Source organism: Octopus bimaculoides, chromosome 5 (assembly GCF_046866305.1).
Source record: "Octopus bimaculoides isolate indiv1 chromosome 5, ASM4686630v1, whole genome shotgun sequence".
NCBI lineage: Eukaryota > Metazoa > Mollusca > Cephalopoda > Octopoda > Octopodidae > Octopus > Octopus bimaculoides.
Genome location: NC_142932.1, coordinates 107,294,681 through 107,300,778, shown reverse-complemented (window position 1 = coordinate 107,300,778; position 6,098 = coordinate 107,294,681).

The following is a 6,098-nucleotide window of genomic DNA, read 5'->3' as shown; positions in this document are numbered from 1 at the left end:
CTAGGCTGTTAAGATTGTTGTTGATATTCAATTTGAATATTTGCAAGTGAATAGGATCAGAGAGGGAGTTTCAAGAAGTTGGGCAATATGCTAGTTAAGACAGGAAACAGAATGAAAGGCACACCTGAACCAGTAGATTTACCTGTTGCTTTATTTGACACCACAGCCTGGCTCATGAGTGTCTTTTAGTGGAGTACTTTGTTGCAAACATTTGGCCAGATTTGATAATTCCCTAACAAGTCTTAAAAACCTTAAAAATTGTCCTGAGCATTAGCCTTCCACTTCTGAATAATTTTCTGAAATTAGTTGTGAGTTTCTGTGCTACTCAACAGAAATGTCTACTTTGTGTGGTAGAAGTATCACCATCCTTTCAATGTTTGTTTTTTTAATGACCACTAGTATGGTTTTCATAAAGCTTGATCTGTCAAAGACCTATATTCTTGTTAATCTACAATTGTCTTGACTATTCATCAAACCAGGAAAATTCTTCATCTCCTGTCGGCTGCTACCTCCATAAGGCAGACACCTGGGATTTTTACTTTTTTTATTCTATTAGTTTTGTCTAGAGCAAGTTTTTATCTAAAAGAGATTATAGTGACAAAAATCTCTGAGCAATAAGCTTTCAGTTGTAAATTTGTTATTTGCTCTAAACATCAGCAAAATTTTAGGAAAATTATCAATGACCTTAACTGTCCCTTGGATTGATGGCTTCCTGTTGGATTGCTCTTTCACAGCATGAGCTGACAAGTGTGTGGGGCTTTCTGTGACCCTGACTGTCAATTCTAGTGTGCCCCTAGGTTCAATTTTCTTTCCTCATTGACTGACTTGCTGTCACCAATGCTCACTACTATGCAGATGATACAACCTTTAATTCCCCCCTTAACCTTCTGCACCCAAGTGTCACCATATGCAGTGTAGTCACCTTGTGACAATTCTGGACTGATTCCATGAACAGACCACAAAAACATCCTCCTGCAGAGTCAACTCGATCTTGTTTTCATCACCATCATCACAAAGACGCAATAACTACACATATCAAGAAAACATCTCATCCCATTCTTCCTAAATGTGAACATTCCTCAACTAGAACCCTAGAGGTCACTGCAAATGCTAGACTTCATAAATTCTTGATCTTATGTACACACATACTCAGTGTAGCTATGACTGCCCTTCATCAGTCAAAAATTATTTCAGCATCGACTCCCAATCTAATTCCTTATAGAGAAGGAAAGATTAGGTTGGTAGGGCTAGAAACTAATTTTGGAGTGCATTTTTTAGGGTTAATATCAATGAAAATTTCAGAGCCAATTTCCTGAATTGTTCCCAAGTTTGTATCTGCATACTAGCATTTTTCATCTAGAAACCATAAAAAAACATTTGCATAGTGCATTTCAGACTTCATACTATAAAAAAAATTGGAATTTTTTTGAAAGGATTAACCTTTTTATTACAATATTTCTGTTGAAATATATTCTGTTGCAATTGATTTTAAAATAATGAAGAATTTAGCAAAATAACTCATTGATTTGGTGTTAGGAATATATATTAACATGAAATATTGACAGGTTTTAATTTAGATCTCTTTAAAACTGTTGTCAAGCAGTCTTTCACCACTGTTGTATCTGTCTTTTGATGACTGTTGTTGCTCTGACAGATATTATCTTTCAAAGTTGTCGATAGAAAGTTTCTATCTGGCACTGTAACCCCCCCCCTCCCCCAGTCATACAGTACTGTTGTCATCAAAAGATTGAATCGTTATAATATCCACTTAGTATCACAGTATAATTACTATATCAGTACAGGCACAACTATCGTCTACATGCACTCTGTCTACATGTACTGTCAACCGGCTACTGGTCCATTTATAGTGGCTGGCTACTACCACTTTTTGCTGGGAGAGATGTACAGTTTCACTATACATTTTCTCTTTTAGTTTCTTATTTAACAATCAATCTCTTTTAATCACCCCACATCTTTTTATAGATATATATATATATATATATATATATATATATATAGGAAGTAGTGCCACTCCCAAACAGTGGAAGGAATCCAGGGTAGAGGGAGACCCAGGAAGACGTGGGGTGAGGTGGTGAAGCATGACCTTCGAACATTTGGCCTCAACAGAGGCAATGACAAAAGATCGAGACCTCTGAAGGTATGCTGTGACTGAGAAGACCCGGCAAATAAAACAAGTCCACAGCTGTAACCTTCACCATTATTGCATAGCCAGCCCACTCAAAAGTACGTTGGATAGTAGGGCGACATGCCGTGCTTGAGGAGACTTACTGAGTCAAGTGCATCAACAGCAAAATCTAATCAAATGGAAATTGTAGTTGTGAGCCCCGTGCTGGTAGCACATAAAAAGCACCATCTGGACGTGGCCGATGCCAGTGCTGCTTTGACTGGCTTCTGTGTCGGTGGCATGTAGAAACCACCATCTGATTGTGGTCGATGCCAGCTCCCCTGGCCCCTGTGCCAGTGGCACAGAAAAGCACCCACTACGCTTTTTTTTGGCAATATGAAATTACTATACTTCTCATGCTTTACTGTTGCTAGTTTTCTTAAATCTAGATGCATTTTCATTTCATGCATCCTATCCTGACATTGTTTTTCAAAAATTAGTTGAAATCTTCAAAGGTAAGCCTCGAAGGTTACTCCTCCTTCAGGAACATATCTGAATTCACTTATGGAACTTGCTTCATGGTCAGGTGAAAATGTATTCTCCAGTTGCGTTAATAACCTCATTAGTTGCAACATTTGCTGCTGCAATCCTTGCTGTTTTTGCAACTCAACTATTCCAGCTAACAAGTCTACCATCATCGTTGTTTAACGCTGTTTTCCATGCTGACATGGGTTGGACGGTTTGACTAAGGTCTGGAAAGCCAGCAGCTGCACCAGGCTCTAATCTGATCTGGCAATGTTTCTACAGCTGGATGCCCTTCCTAATGCCAACCACTCTGAGGGTGTAGTGTGTGCTTTTATGTGCCACTGGCATTGGCGACGTTGCGATTGTGCTCTTCCATATTTTATGATTTTCAATAGTTTGCACAACAAGAATTTTATTTATTTATTTTCGTCTAGGTATTTTTCTGTGTGAATTTATTTAAACTCTGAATTTTTTTCTTTTTTCAATCCGTGTAAATTTGTTTTTCCTCATTGCCACTGTATGTCTTTTGACGATGGTTGTCGCTCTGATTGATATTGTTATAGTCCGAAGTTGTTGATAGAATGTTTCTATCTGGCACTGTATGACTCCCAGTCATACAATGTTGTTATCCTCAGAAGGCTGGATTGTTATAACATCCACTCAGTATCGCAGTATAATTACAATATCAGCACAGACATGGCCATCTATTTATAATGGCTGGCTACTACCACTTTTCACCGGGAGGTTAGTTTTACTATACAACAAAAACACAAAATTTGTATCGTAGAACCATGGAGGTTACTGCTAAGTCTGTCTCAAAACAGCTAACATTGATGTAAGTAATAATTTACTAACATTGATGTAAATAATAAATGCTAGAAAGTGGAAGTTACTGTTTTTTTTATCTACTCCATGCTTGCATGGGTTAGAGTAAGTTGAGTCTTCAATGGCTGATTGCCCTTCCTGTTGCCATCTTCTCTGCCCCATCAACCTTTCACCCCCCCTCACACATTTCATTCTCTGACACCCATCACTTCTTTATCACTTAAAAGCAAAATAGGCACATACAATATCTGGTAGCTTCCTCAGTTCCCCCACCCCAAAACACTTCCATTTCCCATTATCTCCCCACCAATCATCTCCTTTCTGTGCTGTTCTCCATCATTAACACCTCACTTACCAGCTTATCACCTTCAGTGCCCTCACATATCTGCTCCTAGTCTCTTGTATTTCTCTCCATTTGCTACAACCACTTCAATCCTGCCAGCTCACCCAGTCCACTTCCATTCTCAGGCACCCCCAGTGTCTCTTGAGAGCATGTCCTGACATCATCTCTCTCACTGTAGCTCTCCTTATCTTACCCTCTGACTCATCCTCCTTTGTTTTCCAACTGGGTATCCATGTATCTAATCTACAGCAAGACACCTATCCCTGTCCTGGCACAAAGCCACACCCACTCAATAGTACTCCCTGTTCCCAGTTGAGGGATGTTTGTCTTACAAAGTATTTGGTGACCCTGTCAGTGCTCGTGCCATGTAAAAAGCATCCACTATATTTTGTAAAGTGGTTGGTATTAGGAAGGGCATCTAGCTGTGGAAATCATGCCAAAACAGACAATGAAGCCTTGAATGGCTCCTGGCCTTGCCAGCTCCTGTCAAATCATCCAGCCTATGCTAGCATTGAAAACAGACTTTCAATGATGATGATGATGATGATATATGTATGTCTGTATGTACACACACAAACTTCTTTCAGTTTCCATCTACTAAATCCACTTACAATTGAGGTAATCTCCCAGTTTATTGACCAACAAATAGTTACCATGGAGAACTGGAAACAAATGACACCACATTAATAGACTTTTCTTTTTCTTTGTTTCTTTCAAGAAGCCCAAACATTTTTTTTCTTCAGTGGACTGCAAGCAAATAGTGACATTATTTACAACCAACCAACACATGAAGACAAAAAGAAATATGCACGTGTGTGTATATATATATATATATATATATATATATATATATATACACTCATACACACAAATATTTGATGGGCTTCTTTCAGCTCCCTGCCAGAATCCCCTCATGGCTTTGGTCAGTTAAGGGCTATATAGTAGGAGGTTCTTGCCCTAGATGCAATGCAAGGGAGCAACCCTGAAATCACATGGTTGGGAAGTGAACTTTGAATCCCTCAACCACTTTATAATATGAAATCCTACCTTAGTCAAGCTTAAGTTTAAATCCTTTTCCCCTCATTATTTCAGTGAACAAACTTAAGATCCCCTCAATTAGCAGGAGACCTAAATTTTCTATAGGTTCACCTCCCATAGAAATAATTTGATCTATTTCAATCAAAGATGCATTGTATATAGCATCAGTGAAACAAGTATCTTGCTCAGGATTACTCAACTGAACTTGGTGCTTGAAATCTTCAAGTTCATTTCTAAACTTATTCCACAGTTCAACAATAATAGCAGAAAAACCTCTGGTGTTTTTGTTATTGAAGCTTCTTCCAGTGTTACTTCCCCTGAATTAGGGTGAGACTACTCTTACAGATTTGCTGTCTTTACTTTCATTTTGTCAGAGAAAAAAAGCAGACAGAATTTCAATTTTATATACAGGCAAACCCCATGTTTATGAATTAATTTATTCCTGACTAGATTCGTAGAGTGAAAATTTCATATAGTGGGTTATCGTCCATTGAAAACAATATACCTTTAATTCGTTCTCACTAAAGAAATTGATTCTTAACTTTTTTTTTTTAAATAGCAATATTAAAGAGAATAATTTTTTTATTAAATCACTAACTACTGAATGAAGAAAAAGAAAAACATAAAACAAAATTTAACTGAAATTTAATTCGTATCCATTGGGTCTGCTGTCACTGCGGCCTCTTGAGCGCATGTCATTTCCATTTGTTGAGTTTCTTGTTTTGATATTTGGTTTGCATTGGTTTTCTTTGTTAAAAAATTATCTAAAGTTGTTGAAAAACTTTCTTCATTTCATGGTAGATTTCATGATAACAAGCATTAAATTTGATCTATAAGCTGCAATATAGATGTTGCACTGGGAGGTAAAAAAGCAACATTAATATTTTGATGATGATGCTTTAAAAATGCAGCATGACTGGGGGCATTATCCATTATCAAAAGAATCTTGAAAGGAATTTTTTTTATCCTTACAATATTATTCTACTTCAGGAACAAGCTGATTAGAAAACCAATCTTCAAAGAGAGTTTTTGTCACCCAAGTGTTTTTGTTACACTTCCAGATTACAGGAAGTTTTGTCTTATCAATTCCTTTTAAAGCATGGGGGTTTTCAGATTGATAAGTAAGCATGGGCTTGAGTTTGCAGTTCCCTTCAGAATTTCCTCTCAGAAGCAATGTTATCCTATCTTTTACAGCTTTGAGTCCTGACATTGAAGATTCTTCTCTCAGTAAAAGTCCTTGAA